Below are 25,207 nucleotides of genomic sequence, written 5' to 3' on the forward strand. Positions count from 1 at the left end.
ATGTCTTTCTAGTTTGCAAATAAAAGCCCAAAGAAACAATATGTTTAGAAGCAACTGTTTATTGTTAGATTTTTTTAGCTTTACTAAACCCATTACTCCTTTAAAACAGAATTGAGCGTCTCAATTTCCCCACTATTCCTAAGGATCAAAAAAGTGAACCTGGCTTTGAATTCTCAATTTTAGGTCAGTTATCTCTATTCTTAGGCCCAAAATACTAGATATTGAGCCACATTGTTCAGGTTTGGGGTTTTCTGGTAATACAGCTCATGCCACAGTGAGTTTTAGGCCACTGTTAAAGGTCACTCGGCAGCCAGGTTCTAGTTCAGTAGAACTTCTTTCCTCCTGTCCAAAATGTAAAGTGTATCCTTAGGTTTTGTAATTTGTAAGATTAACAAGAACAGAATAAGCATACTATTTCTTATCTTTCAATATTTCATAAGGTATTCTGATCACCTTAAATACACTAATAGCTATGCTAGCTGTCACTACTTTTCTTGTCATGGCCGCATTCTCAGTTAAGAAAGGTATAAACAGGTTTAGTTCACTCAGCAAAGAAAAATACAGCTGGTACCTTTTTTCAAGTACTTCGTAAGTATGGCACATATATAAAAACATGTGTTGAGTGTAATGTATGAAACAGGTTGATTTCCATCTAATTCACTTACTCAACTTATTATCTATAAATGTAAAATGTTCCAATTCCATAATGGGTTGCTTTGCATTTATAGAAAACATATCATACCTATTGTACAGACAGTAATGAGAAATCTTACATAAAGGGCATACAGTCAACAAGCAGCAAGTAAAAATATTTCCTGACTCACTCACTCTGTCAGATTAAATATGAATCCTTTTGTTTTTTACTGAGGAAAGTTTACCATGCCTCAAAGGCCTGGGACAAGCTTGCTATAGGTCAGTGTGCCCTGAGGGGTCTCTGAGCCAGATGGGGAAATGAGCTCCAAGAATCAATGAAGAATGCAGCTGGTTTAGGGGGGGCTATGTCAAGGTGAGTGAGCCTAATGCAATTGTAGCAAAGGTACATGGACAGCAGGAAACTCTTCCTTCAGTTGGAGCACCCAGAATATTAAAAGACTTATAAATGACACCCAGAATCTTAGCTAATTAAACATGCTTTTTACCTGTGAAGGGACATAACTCTACACTCATTTTAGTATTCCACTATGACATACCGATAGCTGAATTCTTTCCAAACATGGATGACAGCCTGTTCCTTGAGCACTGAGACTATGACAGGCTGAATTGCCTGTGTCATACACTCCTGAGTTTAGTACACCCCAGTTAAGATTAGCAGTCTGCTAGAAACACTTTTTACCACATCTTGTATTAAGATTTTCTTTAAATCTTTTGATTGTTTGGTATCAGACTGCTAATCTCCAAGTAGATACAAGATATTACCTTGTATTTAAACTTTGGTATGTGAGTACATGACTTAGTATGATCTCTCGGAAAAGGAAGATTTGTGTAAGTTAAAAACATACATGTTTTATAACAGTGATAACTTCTTATGAAAAAGTGATATATTTTTATTACATAAGGGAGGCTGCTAGTTCATAAGGGACTCACAATGCTCAGTGATTCAGCACCTGCTATGTACTTAAAATGTTTTGTAGAGTACTTCACTGTGTTTGCCTAAGAAGTAAAAATTGCTGTAAAAATGTAAGTTGCGGTAATGGTGTTATTATAAGACATTTTTGCCAGCCACAATGAATGATTTCTAAACGCCACAGTATGATTAAACTGTAAGGCACAACAGGTTATATATACAGTGTGAAGCCCTAGGTGTGCTGAAATTACCTTTCAACAGCTCACCTGGGAGTGTGTCTGGGAGATTAGAACATGACAACTGGACTGTTTTTTAAAAATGAATAAATGAAGTCATTAAAAAGCATTTTTTGCCAGATAAGTGAAGTACCTTTCATCACCCAGTGTGCAGTCATTAGGTCTAATATGCTTTTCTGCAGAAATATTTCAAAATGATCCAGGGCTCCCTTCCTTGCTATTGTGGCAATAAGAAGATTTGTTACAGGAATCTTGACTGTGTCTGAACGAGGGATGTATGCACAACTACCCAACATACTCAATTTTCAAATTCTACAAAACTATACTACAAATGGACCAATTGTGTTTCCCTAAACCGCTTTTTGATCCAGTGCTCTTGTTATTTGACTCCACAATTTTTTCTTCTCCATTTCTTTCTTCCAAGAGCAAATAATACAAGAGACATCACTAACTCACTGCCCTATAGCATACTTGATTCCTCAGGAGTTGTTTTCAGTGGAGAGTCTTTTAGGAATCTATACCATAAGGTCCACTAAGTGCTGATCATCCTTTTTTTTTTTTTTTTATTTAAACAACCTGCCACACCAGTCTTCCCCTTATTTGGGGGCATACGCACTCTAGGAAAACAAGCAGAAAGAATAAACTATATTTCTTCTGCATGCATATGTTGGTTGCACACAAATATGCCATGCTGCAGTGATTCCAGCCCAGTAAACTGTAAGATCTTTGTAGAAAGTAGGTGACAGCTCAAGGGTACAACTAGAAAATGTGAATAAAAGCAGGTAATGTCTGTCTATGTGGCCCAGCTGCTGTGGCTCTTTTCTGATCAAGACATGCTACTATAAGCCCAACTCTCCAGCACAGGACAATATCAGCGTTTGGTTCAGATCTCACCAATGAACCTCCGGAACAAGAGCTTTTCCCCTCTTCCCTCTGCTTCCCCGCTGGAGTGTTGTTGGCTTTCAGGTGAGCTGAGACCCCAGCTCTTGCAGACTAACAAGCAGCCCTGGCAGTGGGAAAGCCTTTGGCACCACTTTTGCAGGCTCCATAAGGGAATACCTGACCTTCAGCAGCCCTACAAGAAATGTCTGTCCCCTCTGCCACTCTGCCATGAAACATCAGCCTTCTCTGTCACATCCTGTACCCAGAGAGCTTGTCTCATGGGAAAAATGTTAAAAAAAAAAAAAAAAATATTTAAGGCAAAGGGAATGATAGCTAAAGGTAAAGGAAAGCTTAAGGACAGCACATAAGGACAGGAAGAGCTAAAGTATAGAGGCAGTAGGTTTGGAGTATTTCATTAAATGTACTTTAAAAGTTAAAGTACATTAGTCCTATCCAGTTCTGCACACATGAGATAAGCCCCAGTGCTGTTGTAGTTTCCCCATTGCTGATTTTTGATCATGTCCCACTTCTCATTGTACCTGCACATCAACTTATAAGTAGACTGCAAGCTCTTAAAGAACAGATTAGAGCAATGTGAGTGTCTGTAGTTTATCTAACACCAAGGAGGTCTTTGGGGGCTGCCAACCCATATAATAAGTACTTTCTTCAACCTGTGTGCAGGTCTGGAGAGACTCGGGTTTAATCTTCAACAGCAGTTACACCTTTCAAAAAGAGGAGTATAGAACTAGGGCAGGAAAATTTAAAAAATGGCAGAATCAATGTTTGCAGTGCTTTGGTTTCTCTAAAGAAAGCTGAGGAACACTGTTATTTACCTTTCGTGTTTTCTGCTACAGGTAAACCCATAGTGTTAAAACCTATGCCCACCTTCTCACAGTATAGATGGCAAGAGCTTATCCTTACCTTGGTGTCAGAACAGATCATACTTGTGGTGTTGTCACCAGCGTGGTGACAACACAAACTCTATACCATCTGACTCCAAGCAACAACTTCTATTTCTGCTCACCTTGGAGGACAATCACTGCAAGCATTTGAGACTTTCTTTCTACAATAATTAAAGGTGTTTAGCTGTTTACAAAATCCCTAAACCATCTCCTATAATATCTTCCATTTCATTTGGAAAAAATCCAATTTAAATAAAATTAAAATTTTATTTTGATATAAAGGAATAGCATATTCCAGAACTTAACACAGTGTGTAAAAATTAATTTGAGGGGTTTTTTTTTTGGTCTCATTGTGGTTCATATGCTGTTGCTAGAAAACAAAGTTAAGATTAATTTCCACTCTATAGTGTATTCCAAACTTGATTTTGGAAGCATAGTTTAGAGACATTGAAGTATATCACCTTGTACAGTTGGCTTTAAACATTTTGAAGAACAGAACCTTTTCACATTTTATTTTGTCACCTGTATCTGATTGAATTATTTGTTTTGATGGAAAAGGCTGCGAGAAGAAATTCCTCCACTGGGAAGAAAAGTTACCATAAATATCATGGCATATATTCAGTTCATAAGTGGAAGCATTCAATACTGTATGTCTCTCCCTCTCTCATGTGTTACAGAATTTACCAGTTTAGTAAGATGTACTGGATATGTGGAAAAAAAAAAAAAAAAGTGTGTCATCGTTGTCCCCAATTCATAGAACTGAGAACTGGAAATAACAGGTTCGGTTTTTTTTTTCAGCTGTCCTTCACCAACACAGATATCTTCGATTTACTACATTCTCAAATGTTTTAGTGGACTAATTTTAAAATGATTCACTGATGGTGTTTCTACCGCTTCCCTCTAGAGACTATATCACTCTGATAGATGTCACTGTTAGAAAGTGCATCAGCAGCCAGGCTCAAATCGAATTTGTCCAGTTTCATCTCAATATTACTTCACAGGCTACATTACAGAAATCCTGTCCCTCCTTGGCCATCACATTGCTCCTACTTGCATTATTATAGTTTCTTGAAACTCACATCAGCATTGAGGTCTCCTTGAACCATGTTTTTAGTATAAATGCTTTATAATGATTGTTTCTACCTTGCCAGTTTGCTGTCTATGCAGACAAGTGACTTGGCAAATATGAAGTGCTTAAGGAGACAGACAAACCTATGCAAATGTTTTGGTTCTTATAAACAAACAAGTGCACTGATATTTAACCCACTTTTCCCTCCTTTTTATGTTATGTTAACCTACCTTTCCCTCCTTTTTATGTTCTCATCAGCCATCATGGGCTTGTTAGTTGTAAATTACCCAAATAACCTTTCAAGCATGATTGGGGGTCTTACACGATGGCCTTTCTACACCGTTACCTGCTTTTTTTCTTTGCAAACATGTTTTCTTGTACAGAACTACAGAACCATTTTCATGCTATATCACACAATATTGTTCAGAAACACTAGAGGAACCTATATTATCTGCTTGATTCCAACAAAGAAGCACTCTTACAGGAATCTCACTAAGAATCTGGGATCAGTATACAATGCTAGTCACAAAAGCTAAGGAGGTAGGATGTACAGAGAAAAGGCTAAAAAGCAAGACAAAAATTACAGGATGCTGTTCAAAACCAGCGGTGCCTCCTCATTTAGAATCCAAGATCCAGGTCACAGGACCTTGCTGAAGGAAGCTGAAGAACTGAGGAGAGAGGAGAAACTATATGCTCAAGACAATAGAAGACTGGGAAAAGACAAAAGTAAGATAGTTAATCTTGCAAGAAGATGGATAAAGCCAGACACGAGAAACAAATGAAAAATGGTATCTGGTATAATTGTTTTCAGATAGATGGTACCAAGGATAAGAGGTCATAAAAGGTAATCAAAGGTCCTATAGCACTCAAAAAATGTTACAATTTAAAATTAATAAACTCTTATTCGTCTTCAGCCACACATCCTTGCCCTTCAAGATCAAGTACTTTCTGTCAAGATCTGAAAACGAGCACCAAAATATAAGACTTATGGCTTTGTCAGTGTTATCACGGATGAATGTTTTACTTTCTCAGTAAAAAATAATGGATCAAGTGAAAAATATTCTGAATACAGTTTTATCAACCCACAAGGGTGGCTTAGGATCGTCTGTCCGTCTTTTTTCATTCTTCACTGCATTTTTTTGTTAGTGAAAGAGTTTAATAAATACTAGAAAATCCAGCTGAATAGTTGATTCTAATTCAAGCTTTTCAGCTGATTCTCCCAGGATAACAAGAGAAGAAATTTGTCAGCCTGTTTTATGTAATTAACCATCAGATCATGTACAGCAGCCATGCCAAGGGTCAGTACAGTTGCCACCTGCCTGGAAAGAACTGTCCCAGTGCCCTGACTGCTAGCACTCTAGGGCAGAGTGATGATGGCTTCTCAAACTCTCTTACTGTGGCTCTTCAACCTCACATAAAATTATTAAAGATTCATGGCACACAGATATTCCACCTCCCTAGCAAGTAGTCTACCTGCCAGGATGAAGCACCATTCCCAGGGACTCTCTGAACTGGTTAATATTTTAAATATTTTATTCCAAATCAAATAGCTCCAATAAGTGAAGTCAAGGAAGACTTGCTTATATGACCCCAGGAACATATTACTATGGGCCTCTCCCAGGGACTTGGAATCTTTTTACACTCCCTGTTCACAATAAGCCATGAGTAAATATGAGCTGGTGTCTCTTTCACAGATGTCCTAGCTACCATTTTATGGAGTCATTTATATTAATTTCGTCCCATTTTGTATGAGAGTGTCAGTACTTTATATACAGTGGAATAAGATCAAGGGGAGACTGAGGACACTTCAGTCAGAGCATCCCTCCCAAGACGCACAGAAAACAAATTAGGAGGGATATAAAACAGTTTGGGCTGATGCAACCAGCAGCACTGTGGGTTTAACCTCAAGATACAAAAAAAAAAAAAAAAAAAAAAAGAAGAAAAAGATACTGTATTTCTCAAACCACCAGACAATTTCTGCCTTAGCTTTCACCTGTACCCACATCTCCAGGGGTAAGAGTTTAGACTTCAGCAGCATTTCTTGGTGACACTGCTATTCCCCAAGTGCCCTGCTCTGGCTCCTGCATCAGCTCCTATGTCTGCACCTTCATCTGACTGCAACTCAACCAAGTAACATTTAGTACAAGCTTCAAACCAGCCCCAGCCAGTTGCTGTCACCCCAGAGAAAACTGCTTGATCCAAGGCCTACTGAATTCCATGCAAAGACAGCTCTGTCATTTGCATCCAAATAAGAAAATGTTTAGGAAAAAATAATATTTTATTCTGAGGTTTCCCTTTCCAAATTTAAACAACTAAAATGCAAACCTTAAATACTTCAGAGTGAAAAATATTGGGATTGACATTGTGCTGAACCTATTCAAGCAGGAACCACTCTCAGCTGACGAGTTTCTCTTTAATTTCTATGCTCAGAGTCCTTTGCATGTTAAATTTGCAGGAACAATTCAGTCACCATCATCCCTACAGCAAACCATACACGTGGACTCTTAGATATTTCTCTTAAATACACTAATTTTAATGATGTTTAGATTATAGTTGTTTTAACTTCATGTTGTGACAGGAAAACTACACAAGCATGTTTAAAAATTAAATCCTTTGCAAAACAGTGAAGTTAGAGCTCCTTTGGTGCTGTGCTCCACTGAAACCTTGTACACAAGCACATCAGAGTTTACAGGAAGAACAGTCTCCCTATTTTTCAAAACATGTTTTGATCCTGAAAGATGAAACTGACTTCCATTTGAATCTGCCATGATGAAGCCACAGAAAAGTGAAAACAAAAGCATCCCTATTCCTGCAGTTTTACATGCAGGTCAGAACCATGGATATTTTTGTTCTTAGGTGCCTGAAGCTCTATAGATGTAGTCAGTGCCCAAATATTGCTTTTTGTCATGATGGATAAACTCTTGTGTCAATTACACTGACAGGTTCCAGGTAAGAGAATATTCTGTTCTCAAACCTTTGTCTATTCATACACTACTTTAGTTGTTACATTACCTTCTCCTCTGTATCTCAAAAGTCTAGAAGCATAACACTGTGCTGCAAATCAACAGTTGGTTTATTAGCCTAATTTAACTTCCATTCTTTTCTGAATTTATTTAAGCCTTAAAATTTCAGTTATTAATATGTGATTGATGCGCAGCAAATTTTAATCTATGGTAAAGAGAAGATATAAAGTTGAGATGTGTAGTCAGCAACAACTGTTGAAATTACTGTTCCTATCCACTTTAGACTGTCTAAGACTAAGGATTAGTTACTGATTTTGGTTCAGCCCCAGCTTGGGCTGTGAGGATAGAAGGATTCAACGCATCCCATTACTCCTCAATATTTTCTGAACTTCATCTGTATGAATACTTTCTGTTTGATTGGTATAATATTTTGGAGATGCAGAGCAAAACCATGTAGCCTGAAATTGCCGAATTCATTTCATAGCACAAAGATGAGCATTTGTACAGTTTGGAATATATAGGACATTGTTTTCTTTTGACTCAGATTGAAATGCAACATATTGTAGTAGCAAAAGTGTAGCCTATCACAGTATCACAGTATGTTTGGGATTGGAAGGGACCTCGAAAGATCATCTAGTCCAATCCCCCTGCTGGAGCAGGAATGCATAGGTGAGGTCGCACAGGAACATGTCCAGGCAGGTTATGAATGTCTCCAGGGAAGGAAACTCCACAACCTCCCTGGGTAGCCTGTTCCAGTGCTCTGTCACCCTCACTGAGAAGAAGTTTCTTCTCAAATTTAAGTGGAACCTCTTGTGTTCCAGCTTGATCCCATTACTCCTTGTCCTATCATTGTTTGCCACTGAGAAGAGCCTGGCTCCATCCTCGTGGCACTCACCCTTTATATATTTATAAACATTAATAAGGTCATCCCTCCGTCTCCTCTTCTCCAAACTAAAGAGACCCAGCTCCCTCAGCCTTTCTTCATAAGGGAGGTGCTCCACTCCCTTAATCATCTTTGTTGCCCTATGCTGGACCCTCTGCAGCAGTTCCCTGTCCTTCTTGAACTGAGGGGCCCAGAACTGGACATAATATTCCAGACTATTATCTTATATCACACATTTGGGCAAAATATTTTTCATCAAAGAGTATTAATTAAAATATGCATCCCTAAGTTACTTAAATTTTAGTGATCCTGTCATATGTCGCACTCTGACATCAGAATTACTTCCTAATGTCAGTCATAAACAGTGATGTCATACTCAAAACTGCTCTAAGTGAAGAACTGATCTCCTTCAGTTTCTAGATAGACTTTCTGCAAGCACACCTCATAGCAAAATCACAAGCTGGATTTCACTGCCAGAGCTTTTGCTCTCAAACTCATATTTATTAGCCCACTTATAAAAGCATGTATGAAAAGGAGCTGACAGAGCACAGCGAAGCATGAATTTCAAGTATATTCCGGCATCAAAGGTCAGAAGCAGATTTCCTATTTGAGTAGCAATTATACATAGCCATCTGAGGTGAAATAGGATTGAAATGCTGGGTTATGTTGTGTTTCCTGTTGATTTTGAAAGGTTAGCATTCTGAAGGAAAGAAGAAAAACCCCTATTCTGTCTCTTCAAAAAGCTAAATGTTTTCCAAATGTGTAGAAATGGGGTACAAGAGCTTTTTTTTTTTTTTCCAAGAGAGGTATTTACAAACTCAAAGATTTTAAGGCAAGAAGGACAGTCCAAGGACACCTTCCTATTGATGTACTATCTATTTTCTTTTTCCACATAAGATCCTTCACTGAGTGTTTCACATCCCAAAGAGATACATCGTTTAGACTCAGCAGCGAATGGATGCTGATGTGCAGCCCTTGGCCCTGCTCTCATCATCATCTACAGCACATCGAGGCCATGCAAACTTACTGTGTCCTGAAGGCCTCCTTTCAAAGCAGCCAAAACTAAGGGTCAGGGGGAAGGACCTCCAGGACCATACGTTTCTAATCGTATGTACTGTTTTTCCAGGACATGACTTCAAGTAATTCCCAAAATGAATTTTTAATTCACCCTTTTTTTTTCCTCCATCCATAGGTCCCACTTGTTTTGCTAACTCTCATGACTCTTCCTTAGATACCACGCTTAATTCTCTTTTTGTTCTTCAGTTTCAATATATCATCCACAATTTCCTTGTTGTCACCTTTCCTTATTGTTCTTCTTTCCTACATTTCTCTCCTCACTGAAAACGCACCCAATTCCACCACCATAATATCTGAACTGGATAAATATTGCTAGAAGTAAGATAACAATACAAACTACTCCCAGTCCATTTTTGGTAGTGTTTTACCTCCTTTCAGCAAGAATGCTTAGGAATATGTAGAGCACTGAAAGGATAAAAAAAGTCAGCACTGGAGCTCCTATCTAGTGTGAAAATCCTTGTGATATGCTTCATTTAACAGCAGCTATAACTATTCCACACTTCAGTATTTAGGAGAAATAACACAAATAGAAGTGCTTTGCTTAAGCTGACTTAGCACAGACCAACTATGAAACACATCATCATAAATTAATGGCTTTGACAACTAACAGACCTCACAGTTACTTTGGCTTAATGCTCTCAGTGAGGGTCTCTGGATATGGGGTTTATCTCTAGTGACATCATTGAGAAGCCAAAGAAGGAAATTAAACATATCCTAGGTGATTTCCTCTGAACAGGTTTTATGAGAAAGATGATAAATAGAGCTCTGTATTTGAGCAGGAGGTTGCAACAGGGGCAGTGCTGACAGGCTCCAGGCTTTGTGCCAGGGTATTTATTTACTTGGTGTGTCAAGGCAAATATTAAGCCACAATCTGAAGTCTCACCGAGCAGCTAAACCTCAGAGGGCCTGGCACAGAGGATCTTACTGTGTCTGTGTCCCCTCTCCATGGAGAATGAGGAGTCCATGTGTTTCATCAGTGTCCTGACTACCAGGCTTTTTATTTCACCAAAAGGATGAAAACTACTGCATTTTCACTAATGAATAACCCAGGTGTTTTTTCCTGGGACTGTCAAATTTTCACAATGCTCCACATTTCTGAAGAAGTCCAAAACAAAATATTTTTGTTTTAACAACAGGAAAGCATGTTTTAAATATTGAATGGTTGTGTTTAGGAGGCATACTGGTTTGGATTTCTGTGTACCAGGAAATGGCTTCTATCAGACATTTGCTAAATAGTAAACAAAACAAAACAAAATTTCACAGAATATTGGTAAAATGACATGAATTTCCACTTAATCAAATGGTTGCAGACTGGCGACTGCAGACATGTTACCTTTTACTGAGAAGAACTTTGTAAATTATAAGAGCAATAGTAAAGAACAAAAATTATGAAACAAACACTTAATGAAGAAAATTGTTCTACACATTTAGGATAATTTACTACTTTGGTTTGGGTAGTCGTGAAAATGTTTTCACTTGGATGCTATAAAAGCATGCTTTGGCAAGTAAGTTATCAGCCTGTGCAAATAATGCACTGTTCCTGTTACATTCAAGATTTGAACAGTACTCACAGCAATATTAGGAAAACACCACCATTAGGCAGGTGAGCTTCTGTACAAATCACTGCAGAAATGTATGCTGAATGACACTGTGAGATGTGGATACATACTTAAACCACCACTAAAGGAATACAAAGGTGGATAGATCCAAGTAATTTGTGCACATTCTATGTACTCAGACACTGGGTTGTGAAGCAATAATTGAGAAATTATATGTGGCTTTTTTTCTCACATTTTATTAAATTGCTTCTCCTAGTCACTTCAGTAATAGCTTGGTGATACACTTTGCTGCCCTACTTACAGAAGAGCTGGGTGACTCTTTTTTCTCCCTGGTCCTTTGCTGCTCAAGCCTGAGAGAAGAAAAAGTACCATGAGATGGCATTTCCTGAACATTTCCACAATGCCATCACAGTAATATCCTGTGTTGATTTTACTAAACAAGAGGAAGAAGGAATCAGACCTATTGTCTTCAAAGGAAAAATTTTATTCCCAGTCCCTGCTAGTAAAAGTTATTTTACAGCTTTTGAAGGATGTGCCTCTGTGTCCCAAATGAACACACATCATGACATATAAAATAATGCTTGAAAGAAGCTGAGGTCTGGACAATGAAATCTGTTTTGCAGTGTATGAGGCTGAAGAGGGCCCAGGACAGGAAATCAAAAAGCAGCACCGTTAGGTCTGTGATGCAATTTTGCCAGTGTAAACACAGAGGCTTTGCACCATGCAATACAATATGAAAAGGCACCATAAATCTACCTGAAGAACAGTATGTAGTCCTCAGGCTAGCCTGGGTGTTAATCTGCAAACACCATGAACTCACATCTGGTGTGAGCACAGAAGAGCATTAGGTTGCAGGAGTCTGGCACCTTCACCCAGGGGCTGTGGGGCAGTCATCCGACACTACTCGCTGCCTCTGCCTGGAAATGCTGGAAGAGAAATGGAGGCTACAAAACAGCAGGAAAGTGGGAAAAATAACACCCAGATACAGAGCCTTTGTTCTCAAATGTCTACTGACACTGCTTTTATATTCACAGGAAAGCTGATGGCAGAAGAAAATGTTAAGTTTCCACTAGCAGCAAAACATCATTGAAGATTATCATATCTCCAGCAGCCTTCACTGTGCACCACTGTTTTGCTGCCTGAATTTCAGTATGCACTATTGCATTGGTCTTCTCAAGCCCTCACCATGTTTAATTCCAGAAATATTTGTTCAGTCAGTAACCTTCAATTATCTATGATAAAAATGTAATTTGTGTTATTGATAGTCTTTCAATTGTCAAATTAATGGTGATTGTGTTAAGGCTTGTCTCTTTATCTGACAGTTTCTTCCCACTTCACACATAGAAAAACATTCTGCTAGAGCTAGTCTAAGTCTGAAGTATTGAGGCTAGAAGGATACCTCTGCAAATGGCTATCAGCTAATCTCTCAAGATCTGGGATTGTGTGTTTCATAGTGACTTCACTACTGAAAACAATTTGTGAGGATTTAGGAGGAAGATTTCCCCAACAATGTGTAGTGGAAATGTAAAAGTATAAAATAGAAAAATGTAATTCAGGGGAAATAAGAAATGCATGAGAATATATGAGTGATATTAGACATTAATGGATGACAGAGGAGCTGAACACACAGTGCAAAACTCTCTGGTGCTCATTTTGTGTGTGTGACTTTGTCTTTACATTGTAAAATTCTTGTAAAGTTTTTAACCCTTCTGTTCTTTCACCACTCCATTGTAACAATCAAAGTGAAGTGAGACTTACAGGAGAGAGATGACAAGCCAGTGCCACTGCAGAGCTGCTCATGATATGGCTCTGACTGTTGTGCCAAACTGTGGGCTGCAGTTTCTGTCTCATGCCTGTCCAAGCAAAGAGAATAGTATGTGCCAGGCACCACAGATGGGTCAACAGCTGGCACACGTGAGGTTTGTGAATCGCTGAGTATATCCCTGCCAACCAGATAGTTTTGGAAGACGTTCAGGGAAGGTGTTAGAAAGCTGTCCAGTGCCATTGATAAGAATAACACTCCACAGAAGACTTGCTGCCAGAGCAAAATGTTGACATGTGATAAATACCACAAAACTTGCAACTTTTTCACTGCTAGCTCACCAGCCAAATGTCACCCACTTCCAAGGAGGCTTTCACGGTTGATATAAAAATAGAAAAAGATATTCACTGACACTAATAAACTCTCTCTGCAATAGGCTCAGTACTTGAAGCAAAGCCAGTGATAACACTCAGCCCCCAAACCTGACCCCATGTCTTAAGTCACTGTCAGATTGTATAGCATTCTCTAGCTAAGAGTAGGAGGACTTTGCTGTGAAATTTAAACAGGCACCAGGAGCGGTGTTCTCCATGGGTTTACTATTTCTTTTAACACCATTATAGTTCTTTTATTTTTCTGTCACCAACTCAGTAGACAAAGGCAGAGGACGGGGGCAGTCTAGTTCTAGTACTATTCAATAATATTAATAGCTTTTCTTCATGTTGGGTAACACTCAAAAGGAAAACATAAAAATTTGATGTCCTCAGTCTCCAGGACACATGTAAATCACATGTTGACTGATTCTACGAGGGACTACCATCTTCATGCAAATTTTTTCATTGTAATCTATTAGTCCCTGCTGAACACATAATAACAATCCTATCAAAATACTTGGAAAGTGAAGCTAGTGAGAGATGTCAGTGTGTGCATACAACACAACATAGGGTCAACACAATTTCTCACAGAGTCTGCTTGTGGTCCAATGGCTTCATCCACATCAGTTCTGGGAAGTCTTCTCTGACACAGTGCTTCACAAAAACCCAGTTCAGCAGATGAGTCACTACAGTCGCTTTTTTCATATTGACCACCAATATCTTGCTTGTGCTTGTATTGCATTTTGCTGCATTTGCTGCTTACATCTTGCATTTATAGCATATTCCTCAAAGCAAGAGGCACCCCTTTGTGTATATTTGTACAGTCCCTCGCACAGTAGAGCTCTGGCCTCTAGGTGTTACCATGATATAAAGAATATAATTTTAAAAAGCCTCTATTTTGGGATATCCAGCCATTTTCCAAGCACAAACTAACATTTTGTGTTAATAATATTTAATTGATAAGCATAATTTTTCATAACAAACAACAGCAGGATGTTAAAACAATATTAACCATAGGAAAAAAGAGTGTATTTTGCTTGTACCCAAAAGCAGTTAATTCAGGCTTACTGGAAAGCTCCCTTTATCAGAGACAGTTTGTTTTTTTGTTTTGTTTTGGGTTTTTTTCCCTTTCAGGTGAATAGCATGGCAGTGGAGATTGCCTGCGGTATTAACAGAGAAGTGATATAATTGAGAAGGGCTGAGACGAAGTGTTCTGACAAAAGGTCCTGAACTCTAGAACTTGCTTTTCCCATCCTTCCACAAAGCTTGAATTAGTTGACCTCTAGGTCATGCTACAAAGGATACCTTTTCTACCAGGCTCTTTCTGGAAAAGTAGGATGAGTGGATTGTATTGGATGGTGAGCAAGACCTTATTTTCAGTACTTTCAGATGGCTTTTTTATATTATGGCACTAGTTTTGACTTGTATTTTGTTTCATGCGTTTTCTTGGACTTCTGGATAGGCTTGTTTTTCACTAAATCAAAACAATAAATAATGATGCAGTAGATGGCTGTTGAAACTGCAACACTTACTCTTGCAACCATTCTAGTGATTTCTGAAGAGTTTGTTATCAACAGTAGGCAGGAGGAGGAAGAGAAGGAAAAGAAAAGGGAGAGAGGGAGGCGGAGGAGGAGGAGAAAAGTACAGTCTCTTACTGACTGCAGTTGTGGAACACAATTTTCCTTCTATTGCCCGTCTGGGCTGACACTGCAACTACTTCATGTTGTTGTAACAGGCATAACCCCAGCAGGGCTAGAGCTGCAGCAGAAGTGGCATCACAGACTCTTAACTCAAGCTCACTTTACACACCAAGGAAATGCAGGAAAGAAATCCACTGGAGGCTAATTCCAGAAATAGCTTTAAAATGTGCCTTTTTCACAGTTCAATGTGAAAAAGAGGTCTGATTCCAGTAAAGCTGTAGCTTGTCCTCAGCTCCTAATTGTATGAGTGGGGACTGTTCAAGTTGCATTGTCTCCTGAGGCTTGTTCTAGTTTGTTTAAGCTGGCTGAAAAAAATGCAGTGATATCGGGTGTACTGAATGACTACAAAATTTCAGGTGCAACAGATATCCTGCCAAAGCCTGTTTGCAAACAGAGTTGAGTTTAGGACAAATTACTTTGTTATGAAACCCAGAGTCAACGTGTTTAAATACCAGAGATCCTGGTGTATGTTGTGATGTGTGGGCGTCCACCTAACTAAACAGATGCTCAGTGAAGAAGCTAGCAAGAAGAGTCCAACATCTTTATTCTGTGTGATCTAACTCCCAAACCACATCAATCTAAAATTACTTCTGAAATTATTTTTATTATTATTTTTCTTTTGTTTTGGAGCTTGCCAAGATGAGTGGCTAGTGCAGTCCTTTCCAAAGACAGAAATGTGAATAAATTAAACACTATCTAAACTGGTTTGCAATCCACTTGTATAAGGGACCTTCTGAAGTCAATGTTTGTCTAGGCTTTTCTCTGCTGCCTTTTGCTAAGTGTATGACTTCAGTGTAGCTGACACTCACTTTCGTGGGAATGACATAATTCAAAATCAGAGTGTGTCCCTGTTTTTTTTCGTTTTTCAGGATAACAGAGAGTTACAGAGCGCTTGGTAAGAGTTGAGAATTACATTGGTATTGGAAAAGTTCTATTCCCAAACTTAAGGAAAGAATTTGTTGTTCAAGTACTTCATCTTTCTGACAAAGTTTTCACAGCATCTGGATACAACCACAGAAGCTAAGTTTTCATTTGATTTAGAGTATTTCTTATTTCAAAAGCTTTGTTTTCTTCACTCAGTGTTTGGGAAGAACAGTGAAGCATCACCCACCCCACTGCTTCTCTTTTTATCATATATGGGTCACCTACTTTACTAAGAAAGCCATGCAGAACCCTCCAAACACCAAAATAACAGATTTTTAAGTAGAGCTATTAAAATAAAAATACATATATATCATCATGCCACCAGAAACGTTAGGCAGGAGATCTGAATTTTTAATCTGAGTAACTGAGCTTGGTGTTCATCACAGTGAATGGTAGCAGGACAGAGAAAGATCTTTCTGCAGAGCCAGGTAAAAGCCTGGTCTAGCTATGTTGATGCAATTCTTGAAACCACAACTATTTCTTTCCACCTGGTAGCACCTGCCTCGGTGGTGTGTCCTGCCTCCACCATGATGGGACACTGGCAATTTTGCTGTTGCAGGAGTTCTCCCGCTCCTCTTGGTGATGCCTGATCTTTGCCCCTCACCTCTGAACCGACTGGTATTGAAATTTCAGTGCCCTGCTGACTTGTTCTCTTTGTGCAGTGTTCAGCAGCAGTTCCTCAACCTGTTCTGAATAAGAAAATGCTGAACAAAGCACAGTATTTGTTAGATTACTAGGAGAAGGAGATGAGTAGCACTTTCCCTGTTGGCATTTTATACAAACAAAATGTATTTACACTTGGTAGAAGATTCTGAAAGTGAATAATCTGAGCACAATTGGCTCCTATCTGAATAAACAGCTGAAAGACAGGCTGCTTCATGTCATATACCCAACTCTTGAGAAAATGAGCTATTCCGCCTAAGGCCTAGGCTACATAAGTGGAAGATATGATTCAAAAGGTTTCCTTTTAAACCAAATCATCTCCAAGTAAACTAAAAACCTGCTATCTTGCTGAAATAAAAGCACACCCCAGCAGATTTAATTGGTTTAAGTTCTGTCATTTGAGGAAACTCTAACTAAAATGGCACAATTTCCTTATATAGAAGAAAGTATTTCTCATGGCAAATGTCATATCAACAATTATAAGAGGGTCATTACTTTTCCTCTTCCGTCTTCTCAGTGTCACTAAAGAGTGAAGCAGCTCTGAGAAGCAAGAATGGAGAAACCCCATCCAGACTTTTAAGTGCCCAATAGACACTACCTTCGTCTGCAAAGAGGAGCTGTCTTTTGTACCACTTCACAGCAAAGCTGAACAATTTCTGAGACTTCTAAGAACAAAAAATAACACTCCTCCAGGACATTTTCTCAGACACAGATTCCAGCATAAGTCAAGCCTCAGGGCATGGTGTGAGTTGGTTTCTCAAGAGGACACGATTTGTGAAAAGAGGAAACAACAAAGAGAAAAATAAGAGCATAATAGTCCTCCCACATCATCGAGCACCAGCCTTTGCTTCAGACAGGGATCAACAAATCACTGTGGGAGCAATGAGAAGGATGATAAATTTACCACAGTGCAATGAAATTGATTGTAATGGTAACTACTCCTACTGCTCAGAAAATGTTAGGCTGGATTTTTTTTTTTGTTGTGGATCCAACCAAGACATTAGTCTCTAGTGGTTTTAGCTACTGAAGTCTGGCAAGACATTATGAATTTATCTGAAATAAAAACAAAAATGAAATTCTTTATTTGACTTAGTAAACTTGCTGAACTGTGGCAGTGGAGCACAACTTCTTCATGCTTCTCTCTTTGCCACCTTGTGTCCATTTCCCCTGCACAGTAGAAAGTGTTTTGGGGATTTGAAAGCCCAGTGAGTCCTATTTTCTTCTGCATGAAAACATAATCCCATAAACCCATGGGCCTTACACCCACCTGAGATGCCCTGGGGGACCGGGTCAGGCACTCAGTCTCTGGCTGGGTTGTTGGGACTCCTCTACCCGCTATTGTTCTTCTCTGCTCCTTTGTGTGTGTGTGGAGACCAGCTTCTTGTTATGCATGCCAACAATTCTTAGTATAAAAGGCTGGTTGGGTGGGGTGAGAGCCCAAGAACTACTCTGAGTGGAGCTCTTCTTCAGTCACATTCAAGTCCCCTTTCCTCCCGCATTTCTTTAAGCATTTGGGCAGATTATTTCCTTTATAGAGCTGCTTGGAGAATAACTGTTGCTAATGCTGACTTATGATCATGAGCAAACATGTTGGTTGGGTTTTTAGGGTTTTGTTTTTGTTGTTGTTTTGCTGGTTTTGTAGGGTTTTTTTCCCCTCCTAATTAAAAATGTTGACCAATAAAGTCAGGAAAGAGGGAGAAAGTGAAAAAAACATGCTTATTCCCAGAGATATTGTCAGTGGCTGAACTATCAGAAACAACTGGTGGCTGACATGACAAAGTTACAAACACCCTTGTCTGGTGTGCTATGGGCATACCATGAGAAGATCTGTCACAGAAGACATGCTATACCATATTGGCCTGCACAATATCAGTGTTGAACAGATAATTCTTTGTGAACTGTGTCTGCAGTGCATTGTGAGGCCACAGCTACCAAGCGCTCACATTTCAAACAGAATCTTCTCTTCCTGCAAATCTGCTTTTTTGCAGCTTTTAATTTCTGCCAGTCACTCTTGTAGCATCTGTGCTCTGTTCCTCTCTGCTGGATATGGTTACAAGCAAAGATGCTGAAGAGTTGGTATAGATCTTCCATCAGTTCTAAAAAGAGACCAAACTCTTGTTTCTTCTGCTTTGGCAGAACTTCAGCAATTCTTGCAGTAGCTAGCCACTGAGCCAGGGAAATGAGACAACTGGGGGAAGTGGATTGCTGCAATACAAAATGAGAATTTCCAGGTGATGAAGGAATTCATTGGCCAGCTACAGAGAGTGGAGTGGTGCCCTGGGCCCCTGAAACAGCTGAGAATTCATAGTGGTTCAAACTGAGTAATCAGCAAAACCACAAGAATTTTCCAGAATAGAAAGTAAAAGTTCTACTGGTACTATGTGATATGGCATTAAGTTCTGTTCAGGAACAGCAGTATCAGAAGACAACCCTAAATATTTCACTAGCCCTCTGCATTGGTGTTAGACTGCAACTCTTTCCTTTTGTCTAAAATTCTTGCTTATTCATCTTTTTATTGGTTTGTTCAGCAGCTGAATAAGAATCATTAATTCCTGTATTTATTCAGGAGCTATGGTTGCACCATGGGTTGAGGTAGGGTAAGACATTTTTAAACCTGTACATAGTCTGAATTTTTTTCTTAAGTATTTAAAAAACAACATAGATTTTCTGCAACTCGTTGCTCCCTTCTGAATCTTGGTTGGCACTGATAAGTGAAGAAACCAAAGCAATCAAACACCACTAATGCTTGCTTATGTCTTGAGTCCTTTAGCCACTTCAAGGATTGTGACCTCCTTTGGAAGGAAGTGGTCCATCTTACACAGAGAGGCATGTTTTGGTATTTTTACTACATAATTGTTGGTATCAACAACGCTGCTTTCACACGAGACATTGTGATGTGCCGTTATGGGAAGTCATCTGTACTCAAATGGCACAAGTTGGAAGTTACTTACTGAACTCAAAACTGAGAACTGATGGGCACAGGGTGGTGTTGTCATAAGGTAAGGTTTATCATTGCAACACGCTTCACACTACAGCAAAGCTGTGCACAGATGAGTACAAAATATAAATGTCACATTTAAGAGTTTGTCAGCACTTTACACTTTCCTAATGCCTCAAAAAAAACTTCAGTCAAATAGGCTGCATGACAAAACATATAAACAGAGCAAAATACACCAAATTCACATGATTCTTTGCAGTAAGCAAACATCAGTCCCTTTATCTTTCCACACACTTTCTCTTGACAGCCTCAAGTATCAGACAATAATAGGAACTATTTTTCTGATCAAGTATGACAATAATGGCATTTATAAATTAGAACATGTATGATATAGTATCTCTTTTGTGATCTGGAAATAGAATCTGCTTTACTTTCCTGAAACGGTAGCCAAGCTTTGGTTTTTGTTCACTTACAGTCTGGGTTTCTTTCCATCAAGGCCTAAGACACTTCTTATTTTGGCTATTTATTAGCTTTTTAAATTATAGAAATATAAACTTTTCCACCATATTTCAGCATTTAATTTGTATTCAGAAATCTCAACTGCTTCTTTTTCGAACATCTATTTGCTCTTGGGTTGCAATACCTCCATATGAACTTCAAAGAAAGGCTTTACTCAGCAGTGAAGAGATCTGCTTGTTCAGACACTACCAGTTGAGTTTTCTAAGATTCTCAAGGGAAAATGCAAATTAACTTACCCCTCAGGACCACCTGGATCAATGCCCTGTCTCACAATCTTTGTGAAAGATGATTTTCAGAGACTGTTTTTCATGTGCAACAAAGTGTCATCTCTTCCATGTTTTATTGAGTTCTTAGCTCTTCTTGTTACATCAAGTAGGCACATTGCAAGGCTTGAGTCGTGAACAGGGCTACTTGCTTTCATAAAAATTAATATCAACCACTGTTCGTCGATGGTAAAGTACTACTTTATTTTATGGAAGCTATATTGCTATGTCTAGTATATCATATTCTACTAGATGTTTTCCTGTACAAATGTGAAAGATCATTTTAAGTATTTTTTTCACAGTTATTGGGTAGCTACTGACTTACAGTTCATGCAATCTTTCCTTACATTTGTTGTAATAATAGATTTTGTACCTTTTCTGCAGTGCAGGAGAGTAGCTGATTATAATGAGACTGCAAAGTCTGATGACAACCTAGCCCATTACAGAGAAGAGCTGATGGATGTAGTAAGACACCAACTTCAGCAGGAGCTATTCAGTGATCAGGAGGTGGGGAGAGAGAGGGAGGGAGTTGTACACAATGGGAACAAGGACATGTTGCTAAAATACAACTTAGAAGAATACCACATGATGAAGAGATAAATGCAGAAGCCTAAGGCACAAAATGATATACAGCTGGGAGAAAACATAAAAGGCAATCAGGAAATGCTCTGAAAAGCATTAGATGTAATAATGTGAAGGGAGAAAGTAGGGCCTGTTATTTAAAGGCAGAAGGTGAGCTATTGCAAGTAACAGAGAAAGTTGAAGTGTTCTTGCTTCAGTTTGGCTGCTTATTCTATATAAAGAAATTAATTATCAGCCACTTAACATGGTTAATGCTAATAACAAGGGATGAAGAAAACAGGTCATATTAGGGAAAAAAAAAAAAACAGGCTAATGATATTAAGAGAAAACAGGTCATTAAAAGTTATCATTCCCTGATGAGAATCACTTAAGGCAACTATTTTAGGCAGTTTTATTGGATGTCTTGTGAGGACTCAGTGGACTGAAAAAAGGGAAACCACCAGTATCCAGTAGGGGAGAAGGGAAGGGATAAGGAAAAGAAAGATTAAAGTAGGTGTAGGACCAGCAGAACACGCAACATTGATGCCTGGAAAAATATTAGGTGCTACATTATTAATCAGTTTGTAAGAAACTCAAGAATACAAGAATAATGAAGCAATAATGAACAGACAACATTTGTTAGTCAAAACCATGTTTTAATCAAAACAATCTTTTTTCCTCTTAATAGAATAAATTTCCTAGAAGACACAGGAAAAAAGCAGATGCAATCTATCTTGACTTTAGTAATGTTTTTGTTCTAATTTGATGTACAAATCCTATGAGCAGGCTGGCAAAATTACTGGACATGTAATTAGACAAAAAATACTTGAAGAACAGTTATTCAGTTTAGTCTCAAAGTAGAGAGAGCATTCCAGCTAACACAGTGGTCTCACCTATCCTGTATTTATTACCCAAGGATTATTTATGGCAGTGATACAAACAACAGAGCAGAAAAACACATATCTTAAAATTGGTCATGACACCAAACTAGAAAGCAAACATTTTGGAAGCAGGATAAGAAATTATTTTGATAAATTGAAGAAATTAAAAATGCAATAATATTTCATAATTACAAGAGAAAAGAACATCTAAGGAAAAAAACCTTATTTAAAAATTTATGTTAGACAATAGCTATCTTGAAAGATTCACTGCAAAAAAAATTCTGACACTAGCAGTGGGATACCTACATCCAGACCTGTGTTGCTGAAAATAAGACAAATGTAATTTTAGGAAGCATGGCTTAGAGTTTTGTGTACACAACAAAAGGTAAGGAATTACATCTATTCACTCAAGACTCCTACAGCTTCTAATGAAAGATATTCAGAAAAATTAGAGAAAAGAGTAAATTGCAAGAGTGAAGTCTTAGAAAATGTGGTCTAGGTGAGAAAGTTAAAAAAAAAAAAAAAAAGAAAACCTCCAAAGAAAAAAATATAATACTTAAAAGAGATAATATGCAAAAGCTTATTCTAAATAGGACAGAAATGTGCCATTGCCTACATGCATGGAGTTAGGAAACAAGTTGTGAGTCTAATCTAAAATTCAGGATAGACATAAGGAGAAACTGTACAAATATAAACATGTTTAAACATCAGAATATTTTTTTCAGAATGGCTTCACATGAGAGATTTACAAACAATTTTGTCAACATCTGCCAAGAGCCATGTAACTATGTGCAATTCTGCCTCAAAATGTGCACATAGACTAAATGATCTCTTCAAAGTCTGTTACCACTTTGTATTTCTTTGATACTAAAATCAAGCATTTCCCCATTCAAAAATATGTAGCGGGTGACCTGTGATCCTAAAATGATTCTGATTGAAGCTGTGACAAAACTGAGACCAGAGTATAGTTCAGTACATCCTATTTGATATCTGTTTTTCAGTTCTGCTTCAATCTGATTGAATGATGGGCATGAAGAGTTTAACTAGAAAGGTAAAAAAGAGTTACCCTTCCAGCTGACTGAGAGTTGATCTCAAACCAAAACTGTTCTTTGCATATCTTAACACATTTTCCCTTCTGGGAAACTGGCATGAGAATAAATTCTACGCTTACCTCCAGTTTATAACTGTCTCTCTAAAAAACAAACAAACAAACAAACACAAACAAACAAAAAGCAAAACAAACAATCATCAACAAAACCACACACGCATTGCACACAAGAGAAAATGAAGTGCTAGCTCTCGACAGAAGAAAGAGGGCTTTTAGCTGGCTGTGTTCTTCTACATCTTGTGTCCTAAAATGTTAAGGTAAGTTATTAAAATATGTGCACTTCACCACAGAATTACTAAAGTTGAGACCTGAGTTACCCAGTAGGAAGCATCAGCTGGGATCCCCCAACCCAGTCACACGAGTTGTTTCTTCATAGCCTATGAAAAGGACATTGTTGCCCAACTGTAGCTCAGTAAATCAGTCTTTAAGAAACAGAACAGCACATTTGAATCCCCTAGAAATTGGTAACTGCATGATTCCTATGTTTTCTGATGGTCTCTGAAGTAGGAATAGCTTGTCAGAGAAGTTATGCAAAATAAACCATGCTAAGTAATGTTGTCTAAGATATGCGTCAGTTTTTTTAAAAGAAAACAGGATAGGCTACCGCCTGTTTCCTGTCAAAAATATACGAAAGATCCATTTTAAAAAAAAATTATTAAGAACATTTCTACACTGATTCACCAAGACACACTTCCCCCGTTTCATCCCTAAGCAATACAAAAGGCAGTACTTCTCTGTACCATGGGCCTCCATTTTCTGGGGAAAATAATAAAAATAAATGATGAAATTGGACTGAAAGAATATGTTGGGAAGGCAGATAAGATCATTCCATTAATTCATCCAAATACTTCACACAGTCACTTTAGAAAAGTCCCTTGTCAACCTTCAGAACTGTGGGGTGATTTTTTTAATCTATAATTAATCTCAAATCAGCCACTGTTTCAGAGAAAGAGGACCCAAAGTGTTGATCAGACAATTATTTTGTTCATATTTGAGTAGCTGGGCAAAAAATAGCATTTTTGCTAAGCAGAATGCCCATTTTTACGGTGTCATTCCATATAATGAATGAATATTTACCTTTAAAACAATAACTGGGCAGATAATAGCACTAAAGCATCAAAAACAAAGTGGAAAAATCTTGCTTAATAAATATACATATATGCACGACTAATTTACGGCTCTAGAGAAAATTAGAACTGCTTCTATTTCCCTAACCTCCTCCTCTCCAAGCAATGTCTTGATGTTCCAGTTTTATATATTATCTGCTTATTCATAATTTTCCTTATTTTATTTTTAAAATTGTTTTATAATCCCTCCCTTTGTGCTTTGACAAACAGTTATCAGCATAATAGTGTTTGGAACTGAGTGAATGCCAGGGAGCAGATGATTGAAATGAAGCTTAGACAACTAGAAATGGAGAACAGTATGCTGGCCACAGTACTAGCCATTTAACTCTTTCTTTCCACTGGGGCCATGATTTCATTTTCTTTTTCATCTAGAAGTGTTAGCTATAGCGAGTGGTACAATGAGATGAAACACTGTGACCCTAGTACTGGGAGACCAGGATACGACTCAAGCTATAAGCCAGTAGACTGAGTCACATCAATCCAAGGTAAGTGCTGCAAGAGAATTTTTGTTACCTGCTGACTTCAGTTAATTTTGATTGCTGTCCTGAATACCTCTGTCACAGTGATGCTCCATCAAAAGTTTTCACTGCACACTCCACAAGAATGAATTTAAAACCATTATATTTTACTGTAGTCTGCCATTGTCCCTCATTTACTTTCACACGTGCTGGAAACCACCACACTTTTCCTTGTCTTCCCCCCTTTTCACTTCTTAACAAAATAGATAGAGGAATAACAGTGTCTGCTTACTGTAAAATACATCTGCAGCTGGAAACATTGCTCATTTAATCTCTCAGCTCCTTTTAGTCAGAAAAGAGATTTTGCAATATGTCTTGAATAACTTTCATTCACTCAGATACTATGAAGGCAACTCATCTCACTAGGGATCTTGTTATATAGTTCATCTTTCCTGTGCGTGTTTATGGAGAGGCACAGCGGAAAAAAATATTTATGCACTGCCACAGTCTATTAAGGACGGATCAGCAATAAAAACAAACCATTATTTACAAATGTCTGACACCAAAAAAATTCAGCCACTTCAGCATTTGTGCCCTACCTGATACTGTAAAGAGCTGATATAACTATTTTTAGTCTGGGGGAAGGCTCATGTCACTGCTTTCTTCCCTCTCACATTGATGCATCTCAATAGAAGCCCAGTCAAGCCTTTTTTGCATCACTGGTTTTGCAGTCTTAGGGAGATGTAATGGTTGCAAACAAGCAGATAAATAATAGTAGAAGGCATCTTTGAAGGCAA

Source organism: Patagioenas fasciata, chromosome 3, assembly GCF_037038585.1.
Source record: "Patagioenas fasciata isolate bPatFas1 chromosome 3, bPatFas1.hap1, whole genome shotgun sequence".
In the NCBI taxonomy this organism is placed as follows: Eukaryota; Metazoa; Chordata; class Aves; order Columbiformes; family Columbidae; genus Patagioenas; species Patagioenas fasciata.